At 49.6% G+C, this 10988-nt stretch overlaps 1 protein-coding gene across 4 annotated transcripts in view; it reads left to right on the forward strand.

The window, feature by feature from the left end:
* FERMT2 (fermitin family member 2) overlaps positions 1-10988 on the forward strand; it is a 48029-nt gene that overhangs the window by 1836 nt on the left and 35205 nt on the right. The gene's annotated exons all lie outside the window — the stretch shown is intronic.

Below are 10988 nucleotides of genomic sequence, written 5' to 3' on the forward strand. Positions count from 1 at the left end.
CCAGGACTGCACTTTTGGCTCCCAGCACCCTCTCCCAGTACTGTGCTTCAGCTCCCAGCATCCTGCCCCAGTCCAGTACCTGAGCACCCAGTGTTCCAGCACCATGCTCCAGTATTGCAGTTTAGTTCCCAGCACTCTCTCCCAGCACTGTGCTCCAGCACCATCTCTCAATACTTTGGCTCTCAGCATCCTGCCCCAGTACTGTGTTTTAGCTCCAGCAGCCTCTCCCAGTGCTCTGCCTTAGCTCCCAGCACCAGGGAGCACCCCAGGTCCCCACACCCTGCCCTAGCCCCCCATCCCAGCCTTCCTCCCCCTGCACCTTCCAGCCTCCCGCTCTCACCTCCTCCCCCAGCCAAACTTTACCACCCCGGGGCCTCAGCCCCATCCACCGGCTGCTTCACACCCAGGATTTTACACAGAGTTAGCAAACAGCTCCCTTTTCGGGCTGGGGCTTTGTGGGAGCTCCCACAATTTACATCAAAACCTCATCCCCAAGTTCCGTGCGAGCAAAGCGCTCCCGGGGGCCCGTGGGGTGATGCGGGCGAGGGAACCTCGGGGACACGGCGCTCTCCTTCCCCTCCCTGTGTCTTTTATCGTCTCTTTATGGCTCGGCTGTGTTGACTCAGCGGTGCAGCCCGGGCTGATGGCTGTAATTGCTGAAATAAAATATTAATTGCGAGGTCCCGCGCGTGCCTGCGGCTGTGGGAGTAGCGGAGCTGTCAGCTGCAGGTCCCGCTCTGCTGCGGAGCCCTCGTGTGCCTTTAAAAAACCCATCTTCCCCCGTGCTTAGCTTTTGATTTATTAATTAGCTGGGGTCTCAGGAAGGAAGAGACGCATAGAAATACTCTGGGTTTCCAAAGGAAGCGAGCGCTCGCATCAAAGGGTCTCGTCGTGCTGAACTCCCCGAAAACTCGATTTTATTCTGTTTGTTTTTGTTGGTTTTTTTACTTTAACTGGAAAGTTTTGCTGAAATTGAGCTCTGTGTGGCTGGGGAAAAAGCAAACCAGCTTTCTAGAGGTGATAAAAAATGCACTCATGAGTGCAGGAGCGATGCCGGCCTCGGTGCTGGGTGTCGGGAGATGCCGGAGCTGATCCAGGGCCGAAGCGTGTGTGGAAAGCCAGGCAAGGACCTAAATTAGCTCCTGACGTAATCCATCCCCCCCGAAATGTTTGCCCGGATCCTCTCCACTTGTTAAATTAGGGATTGTATGAGAGGGAAGGAATGCGGCGGCTGGGGAAGAGGGGATGGAGCTGCCCGGGGGGCTCGGCCCCACTGCCTCCCTTCCCGGGATGCTCAGATCCATGGATATCTCCGGCTCTTGCCTTCCCTTTCCCCTTGGCTTTCGTCGCCCAGCCAAAGCTATACGTATTTAGTTCTTTTTAATCTTCCTGCGTGTCAGCTCTTCCAGCCCTCTCATTATTTTTATGGCTCTTCTTTGAGCTCCTGCCAGCTGAGCAGGGTGGGATGGGGCTCGTTCCTCATCTTCCCGTGCTCCTCAATGCCTCCCTTCATCCAGCCCTCTGTGCTGCCTCGTCTCCACATAAATTCATTTTGCAATTTTTCCACATTGAAACCCTTTCCCTGTGTTTTTAACCTTTTCCTCCCTGTCGTTCCTCTCTGTTTAATTCCTTACTTCACGACTTTCAGTGTTAAAAAAAAAAAAATTACTCTTCTCCTGCCAAGCAGATTTTGTGCTGTGAGTTTTAAGAAAATTTCCTAAAAATAAAGTTTCCTTGCAGTTCTGTGTTTCCCTGTGGGATCCCCCGTGGGCTGTTCCGCTTGCACACTGCGGGGGGGAGGAAGGAAGGCGGGTCAGTGCCTTGGGCTGGGGTTTGCCTGCTCCATCCTTTGGGAGAAATCCTGCAGGCTTTGGGAAGGAGATTTCTGTGACCTGCCTGGAGTTTCAGGGAGGTTCCCATCAGTGGGAATCTGCAGCACATGAGCCACGCTGTGGTTGTAGGGTGCTGGTAGGAGCTCTTCACCATCAGTGAACAGGGGGGAAAAAAATGCCTTCCCTCCTCCCAGCAGCAAGGAGAGCTTGGAAAAGGGAAAAATCTTGATTTACATCAGCACTTATTGGTGCTTGTAGGAGAAAGAGTGCAGTAAATATCGTGTTGGAACGAAGCAGGAGTCCAGCAAAGTCTCTCCTCCTTAACTTCAGGGCTGCAGGTATCCATAAATCCCATGGACTCGGTCCCTGCCTGCTCAGAGCGGCTGCAGTCAGACTCTTTGAGAACAGGCAATTAAAATCCGTGGCTGATGCAGGCAGGGATTGGAGGAAGCCCAAACAGCAGATAGGGATTCTGGTAACTCAAGTGAATTGCAGTGACCTGTTGGCTCCCCTGTTATTCATCACCCGCTGGATTAAGCCACTCCGTTAATTGAGCCGTGCCAAGTTCTTGGCAAAGTCATCCCTGAAAAATAAGCAACAAACTGCTGAGGTTTTAGGAGCAGCAGCATTTGGTTGCTCTGTGAGGGCTGGGGTCTGTAGTGGAAACTCCTGGTGCTTTCTCAGGGTTTTTTAGGATTTTTGCCACTATTGACTTACAAACAAAAAAAAATAAAGCGTGGCTTAAAATCACTGGGAGTAGAGGAAGGAAGGAAGTGAGCACAGGTTATTGTTGTTGTCAACTTGAGGCTGTTTTAAACACATGGAATTAAAAAAATCCTGCTTTTTTTGAAACAGCAAAAGGGAGGAGCTCTGTGGGGTTTATGGAATTCAGTGGGATATATGGGGGATGCTCTGTCTGGTCGTGGGAATAAAGGAATAGCTGACAGAAACAGGGCAGGGGGGACAAATGATGTCTGGCAGAGGCACAGCCTAAGACAGATGACCTAAATGTGCAGTGAGCAGATTCAGAAAGTCTGTGGATAGAAGTTTTGTGATGGAAATGTGGATTTCTCTCTGGGATTCTTTTACAGGCAGGATATGGGTGGCAGGAGATTCCAGCTCCTGGGGTTTGCTGGGAGCACTGAGCACCTTTTTGGGCTTGTACCTGAGGAAAATAGATAAGGGAGTGAAAAAAAACCCCAGCAAGATTTAGAATTATAGATGTCCTTCTGCACCAAAAGGGGTTAAGGATGGGTGGTGTGGTGGCATCCCTGTTTTAGTGACCTGGCATGGGCAGGAGAGCTGACATGGATAAATGTCAGAGCAAACTCTCTGCCTTCAGACAGGCTGACAATGGCAGGCTGTGATGACATCTCCTGAAGCCTTGGGGGTTTTTTTGTGAATTGAAGCTGGGATAAGGGTTTGTGCAACTTCCATTGTTCCCTTTGGCAGCTCCTGCACTATCTCCTTTGTGTCACCTGGGAGGGGGTGGGATGTCACCTGAGGACTGGCACAGGAGTTATCACCTGCAGTTTTGGTTGTAGCACTTCAAGCTCTTTTTTAAAAGTGGTTTCAGCCTGCAAATGTGTCTGAGGTTCGTGTCTGGGATTCACCCCAGGGGCTCTTTTCACCATCAAATAGACTTTGCTGTGTTATCTTCCAAGGATTTCAGCTCCATTCCTTGCAAGATCAATTCTAAATATTAGTGTTGTTCTGCCTGTGAAGTCTCCTCTCCTTAATGGACCCCTGAAAGGTTTATGAATAAAACACCAACAAAGTGCAGTGTCATTGATTTGTCCAGGTTTGTGTTTGAGATTTTGCAGTGCTTATAAACACTCCAGGCCCTCCTGAGACTCGCTGGGGAAATTTTTTGCCTTGCAACTGGAATGAGCTCTTGGAAACAGCTTCAGGCTATGGGAGAGAAATGCAGAGTCCTTGTCCCAGCCCATTCCTATTGTAAACACAAGGCAGGAGGGGGCTGCAGGGCTTGTCTTGTAGGTGGCTGGTTCCTTGTGCTTTGGGCTTTGCTGGAATGCTGCATCCAGATCTGGGGACTCCAGCACAGAAAGGAGCTGGAGCTGCTGGAGCAAATCCAGAGGAGGACACGGAGATGCTCCGAGGGCTGGAGCCTCTCTGCTCTGGAGCCAGCCTGGGAGAGCTGGGAGTGTTCACCTGGAAAGGAGAAGGCTCCAGGGAGAGCTCAGAGCTCCTTTCAGGGCCTGAAGGGGCTCCAGGAGAGCTGGAGAGGGACTGGGGACAAGGGATGGAGGGACAGGACACAGGGAATGGCTTCCCAGTGCCAGAGGGCAGGGATGGATGAGATATTGGGAAGAAATTCTTCTCCCTGAGTGGCTGGCACAGGCTGCCCAGAGCAGCTGTGGCTGCCCCTGGATCCCTGGAAGTGTCCAAGGCCAGGTTGGACAGGGCTTGGAGCAGCCTGGGATGGTGGAAAGTGTCCCTGCCATGGCATGAGAGGGGCTTTGAGTTCCCTTCCAACCCAAACCATTCTGGGATTCTCTGATTGCAGCCACACTTGCCAGAATTTGGTGTCTGAGCATCAGCACTTGGTGCCAGGTGTGACTGGAGATGTTTCTCCTGTCCATGCCCACGATGTCACCTGGGCACCTTCACCTGGGACATCCACAGGGGCCCATCTGTCCATCAGTTGCCACCTGAGATGAGAAGGATTTCTTCCTTCAAAATCAACACTGGTCACTCCTCAGTGTTGCTTTCCAAGTGCTTACAGCCAGGAGAGGACCCCCAAATGCCACTCAGACCTCGGGGAGCTGTTTGTGGTCCCTCTGGGGCTGGGGGCTGAGAGCTTGTCCCAAATAATGTCACAGATGGGGGTGGTTTGGGCAGGTGCTGATCCTGCTCCAGGTTTCCCTGGAAAATTTCTTCCCAGGCTTTTAAACAGCAAAACTTGCTGGCAGGCAGTGGGATGGTGAGCAGAGAGAGGGATCTGGCACCTGCTGAGCACCAAAGTCCTGCTGCTCCAGATCCAGGCAGCATTTTGGGCTGTTCTGAGTTGGAATTGGTACCCCCCTGGATGCTTCCACTTCAGCAGCATCCTCAAGGAGACCAGCAGAGCTGCTCCCATTCCCTGCATTTCCCCATCTCCACTTGATGAATCCCTTCACTTGTGGCCTGTGTTGATCCTCACCCTCCAAACAGCACATTTTTGGTGCCATTGAGGTGCCAGTGCTGTGAGCACACAGCCCCAGAGGGACCACAAACACACACATTGATCCCTGAGGGGCTGGCTCATTCCTTTACACCCAGCCTGGGACTCCAGGAAGCTCCTGTGTGGGTTCAGATTGATTGTGGCTCACATAAAGTCCTCTTTGTGAGCCTCAGTGGAATATTCAGCTGAGCTGCCAATGACCAGAGGAATGCAGGGTGGGGGGAGGTAGCTCTGAGCTGCAGTCACACCAATTAATATTTGTATAATATTTGTATTAATATTTCTACTCAAGAGTAGTGAGGATTCTGTAGGGGCCAAAACAATTAAGATTTTATTTTTATTTGTTTGTTTGTTTTTAATTCTGTCAATGTGAAATGTCTGATCTGGCTGGAAAGAGCTCACAGGTCCCTGTGGGAGGGGAAGGAGCAGGGAGTGGGAGGTGGTGTTGGTGTTCTGCAGATCCCAGAGCCTGGGTTTGTCACACCACAGACAGGAAATTGTTGGGTTTGCTGCTCCCACCCAGCCCAAATCAGTAGTTTCCTCTTCCAGCTCCCTCAGGTTTCGATTTGACATAAGGCACGTGGGGAAGCCAGTGTGGGGAGCTGAAAAATCATAGAAATCATCACATTCAAACACTTCCACTTTTTAAAAAACCCCTTTTTTTTTTTCCTTACAGTTTTTCTTCCATTTTCCTCTCCATCAGGGCTTGTGTTTCACCCAGGCATCTGCTGAGTCTGTCTAAACCATATAAAAACTCAAAGAAATTGTACTCAGAATAGAATCTCTGGGAATGTTCAAAGCTCTGGTCCATTGGAAGGTGTCTCTTGGAGTGGAATTAAATTGTTTTTGAGGTCCCTCCCAACCCCAGCCACTCTGTTAATCCATGATTCAGCAAAACAGGCACCTGAATTTTAACCCTTGGTCTTTGATGTGATTAAAAAAAAAGGATTGTGGATAACTGAAATTGTGGATGTGGGGAATGTTTACTGAGTTGGGAAAGAAGGGATTATTTGCACTGCAAACTTCAGTTGTTTCAACATCACCAGGGACATCAGCAGCACCAGCTCCTGGTCTGGGTGTTGGGGGAGTTTTTGTGGTGGTTTTCCTGACAGATGAGGGGAAGGAAAGAGATTTACAGCCCTTGAGGAGCTCACTGACTTCAGCCCAGCATCTGGGTGTGACTGGGGGGAAAAGTCTGGTGGTGTGAAAACATCTTGGAGAAGCTGCATTTCTTCATTCTCATTCTGAAGTGTGAATTAACTGAGTGCTTAGAAAGGGGCAGAAAAACAAAACTGAACAAAACTCAGCTGGCAGGATTCAGTTCTGAATGTTGCAGTGGCTGTCAGGGGTTTATTTGGAATTGGAAAAATGCTGAGACCCCCAAATTCCTGTTGGATGGAATTTTAGCAGAGTTGCTGTAATTTAGTTTTCTTGCCCAGGTTTGCTTTTGACACATTGCTCTCATCCAGGCTGAAGTTTCTACCAGGTAGAACTGTTGGGACAGACCATGAGAAGTGCCCTGAAAAGCAGAGGAAAGCTTTTTTATTTCTTTATTTTTTTATTTCTGGGGAACACATCTTGTTTTTTTTTTCCATTCACCCATTTTCCAGCGAGGTTACAACACCTCTGTGGATGTTCAGATATGAACCCCAGCTGGGAGCTGTGTGCATGGCATGGCCAGCATTGATCCCACTCTTCCAGATCTTGAGGAACCTCCACTTTTTGGTAAAACATTGCTGAATTTGGCCAACAGGTTGAACTCAGCTCTGGGAGGGGATGCACATAAAAACCCAGCCACACCAGCAGCTGCAGAAACCTTCCCCTTTACCTCAGCTTGCAGAACATCCTGACAGCACCCAAAAAAATCCATCTTGCCAATGGATTTAAAATCTCTTCCCAGCCCATTACACCTCCTTGGCTTGGTGGTTGTTTTGTTTCTCTTCCCTTGCTCCCTGCAGGCATGGTGTACTTTGGGAAGGGTTCATTGCTGAAACTCCAATTCAATTAAAAAGTTGGGCCTTGTTCCTGTCTTGCTCAGCTTCCCTTGCTGGCTGATGCTCCACAGAGCTTTGTTCAGCTCCAGAGCTTCTGCAGCAGGAATTGTCCCCATCCCTCGTGTCCTGCCCCAGGGCTTTAATGCCAGGAGTTGGGCCTGTGGTGGGTGAGGTCTTTTAAAAGTGTTTTGTGCTCGTTAGTGAGCTTGGGGAAACAGGCAGAACCAAAAAGAAATCATGGAATGGTTTGGGTTGGAAGGGACCATCTCATTCCATGCTTCCATGGCTGTGGACACTTTCCACTATCCCAGGGTGCTCCAAACCTTGTCCAGCCTGGCCTTGGGCACTTCCAGGGATCTCTGGGCACCCTGTGCCAGGGCCCTGTTCTTCCAGCCATGATCCCACATGGATCTGTAAGAGAAGGACCAGCACTCAGGATTATGGAGCGGGGTGAGGTATCCTCAGGGCTCCAAGATCACTTTCCAGGGATCCAAGCCTTTAACCAGGGATTAACCATCATTAAAACACTTGGGGAATTGCCTGGTGAGAGGTTGGGAATTCAAGGTTGGGAATTCAGGTTGCCCATCATCCTCCTTTCCCTGCCTGATGCATCATCCCTCCCAGCACACATCCCCTGGCTCCTTTGCTGGGTGTGATGTCTTTTTGGCAGGACCAGCTCCTCTGGCTTGCACATTCCATGGGGATGAGTCAGGACTGCAGGCTGCTGTCACCCTGGGACACTTGTCCTTTTTGGAGAGGGAAGGGAGTGTGATCCAGGGCTGGAGGGTGAGGGAGGCTGGGCTGCTCCTCAGGACAGCTGCCTGGAGAAGTCCCCTTCCCCTTCCCCTTCCCCTTCCCCTTCCCCTTCCCCTTCCCCTTCCCCTTCCCCTTCCCCTTCCCCTTCCCCTTCCCCTTCCCCTTCCCCTTCCCCTTCCCCTTCCCCTTCCCCTTCCCCTTCCCCTTCCCCTTCCCCTTCCCTTCCCATTTTGTGTTGGATGAATCATGGAAACCACATTCTTTAATCGAATTTTCTGCTATTTCTCCTGGTTCCATGGAGTCAGGAGCAGCCAGTGGAATCCTCTGCTTGATGGATGGGGGGGAACAGTTGGCAAAACCAGGTTGTGAAGATCCTGTTTTGAAAAAAAATCCAATTAAAAAATATGAATCCACCCTTGCTTTCCTTCATTCTGTGCTGAGTAATCCTCATTTCTCTGGGTTGCTGGTACAGGGATTTAAAGGAATTCTGCACAGCACTGGCAAAGTCCTTCCTGAGCCCATCAGTGCTGGGGGTGTTGAGGTGACCTCACCTTTCAGTTCTTCTGGAGAGTTTCCCAATATTCCAGCTGGGTTCACTGAAAAATTTCTCTCCCTCCTCAGGGTTTTAGACAGGATTGGGTATGGCTGTGCAAGCATTTAAATGGAACATTATGCTACCAAATATCCAAATACCCAAAAAGCTAAAAATTACAGGGAAAATTTTGCAGGAAAACGTGATGCCACATCCATGGAAGTGTTCAAGGCCAGGCTGGATGGGGCTTGGAGCAGCCTTGGATAGTGGGAGGTGTCCCTGTCCATGGCAGGGGGGTGGAACAAGATACAATCTAAGTTAATAAACTTTCAAGTAAGCTAATTGAGCAATCCTATTAACACTGGAAAGAGTTTTCTTCCTCGAGTTTACTTTAGAAAAACAGTGGCTTTCAGGCTTGTTAGGATTTGCTCTTCTCCCTGTATCCCATGGGCTGAGCATCTTGAGCTCTGCACTGCCAGGAGCAGCGTTTTGGGATAGTTGGAGTTGATGCATCAGCTCTTCAGGACTCCAGTTACCACCCCTGCCTCATCAAGACACCGACTTTCCATTGCAAAACTCACTTAAAATCCCAATAAAAGGCAATAAAAGAATCCCACTTCTTTTTCCAGCAGCATTCCCTCCTTAGCAGCAGACGCTCCGTAATTTCCCTGAGCAAGGACAGGCACATGGAACATCCACATGCAGCACTGCATCCCAATGTGCTCTGTCTCCTCCACTGGGCTTTTTTGTTTTTCCCTTCCCTCCTCCTTTTTTTCCCTTGCTGTTGAATCACTCTGTGCCCCTACACGAGGGCTTTGACGTCAGGACTTTGCCACGAGCGTGTGCCCTGGCACGCCGGGATAACAGGGAGGGCTCCTGAACTGGATCGTGCTCATGGAATCACAAAGTTGGGAACAAGGCTCCTTTTGTCCCTGTTTGTTTGGTGGTTGGTTTTTACTTTATTAAGTCAAACTGTTTTTTCATGCAAGAAATATTCTTCTGAAACTGAAATTCCAGCACAGATTCCACCCCTTTTATTTGGGCACCTTCGTGGATGGGCGTGGATTTTTCTCCTGAATATTTGTTTTCCTGGAAGTAAAGTAGGATGAAATTTTTGCAGGGGAAGACAGTGGTAGGACAAAGGAAAATGGTTTTGAAGAGAGGAGATTTTTAGTCCCAGCTCATTCATGTTGTAAACACAAGGCAGGAGGGGGCTGCAGGTGTCTTGTTCCTTGTGCTTTGGACTTTGCTGCATCCAGACCTGGGATACTCATAGGAATGACATGGAGCTGCTGGAGCAAATCCAGAGGAGGACACGGAGATGCTCCAAGGGCTGGAGCCCCTCTGCTCTGGAGCCAGGCTGGGAGAGCTGGGAATGTTCACCTGGAGAAGGGAAGGATCCAGGAACACCTCAGAGCCCCTTGCAGGGCCTGAAGGGGCTCCAGGAGAGCTGGAGAGGGACTGGGGACAAGGGATGGAGGGACAGGACACAGGGAATGGCTCCCAGTGCCAGAGGGCAGGGATGGATGGGAGATTGGGAATTGGGAATTCCTGGCTGGGAGGGTTGTGAGGTACAGGTTGCCCAGAGAAGCTGTGGCTGCCCCTGGATCCCTGGAAGTGTCCAAGGCCAGGCTGGACAGGGCTTGGAGCAGCCTGGGACAGTGGAAGTTGTCCCTGCCCATGTGGGACTGGATGAGGTCCCTTAAGGTCCTTTAAGGTCCCTTCCAACCCAAACCATTCCAGCATTCCATGAAAACAGTGGTGAGAGTTGCCCATGGTGGCAGATCCAGGAGAATTTCAGGTCCCATTCTGTGTTATTCCACAGGTGGTGGTTGCTGTACAGGGTGTTTGCCACGTGCCAAGGACACGTGGGAGATGTGATTAAAACCCCTCTCAAGTCCCATTAGCTCCGGGAGCATCAGCTTGTCCTGGCTGCAGCTTTATTACATCAATCTGATGATAATTTTATGGGCTGTTTATCTCCTCATTTCAAAGTATAATTTTTCAAGTGTTGTGACCAGAGGCTGGAGGGATTTTTGTTCCATTTTGAACTTTGCTCTGCAGTTAAATCCCCCATGGGGGATGGAGGGGATTCTACTCCAGTGCACTCCAGAAAGACTCATACTTTCCTAAAATTACAGATTTTGCCCCAAGACAGCAACTGTGTAACCCAGCAAACACACCAGCAATTCTTCTGGACTTGTGATAAATGAAAATAGCTCTGTTTTTAAATTTTTTTTTGCTCCATAATTATCCTGGAAGGAGTGGCTTTGGCATGTGTAAAGGAATCTGGGTTTCCAGAGGTCAGTGGGAGCAGTGAGGAGGTTGAAGGGAGGGAGCAGTGGGTTCAGCTGCACAAATACATGAGTGCTACACTTATATATATATATATAAATATATATTTATAAATACATATAGTTAATATGAATAACTATATATAGAAATAAATATATATATATTTTAAGAAAAATCTTCAGTATCTTTGGGACCTTCAGTAACTCTCTTAGCTATTGGCATGTCCAGGAGTTGGGCTTGATGATCCTTGTTTATTCCTGCCAGCTCAGGAGATTCCTTCTTCTTCTCCTTCTCCTTCTCCTCCTTCTCCTCCTTCTTCTTCTCCTTCTTCTCCTCCTTCTCCTCCTTCTCCTCCTTCTCCTCCTTCTCCTCCTTCTCCTCCTTCTCCTCCTTCT

Source organism: Parus major, chromosome 5 (genome assembly GCF_001522545.3).
Source record: "Parus major isolate Abel chromosome 5, Parus_major1.1, whole genome shotgun sequence".
Taxonomy (NCBI): Eukaryota; Metazoa; Chordata; class Aves; order Passeriformes; family Paridae; genus Parus; species Parus major.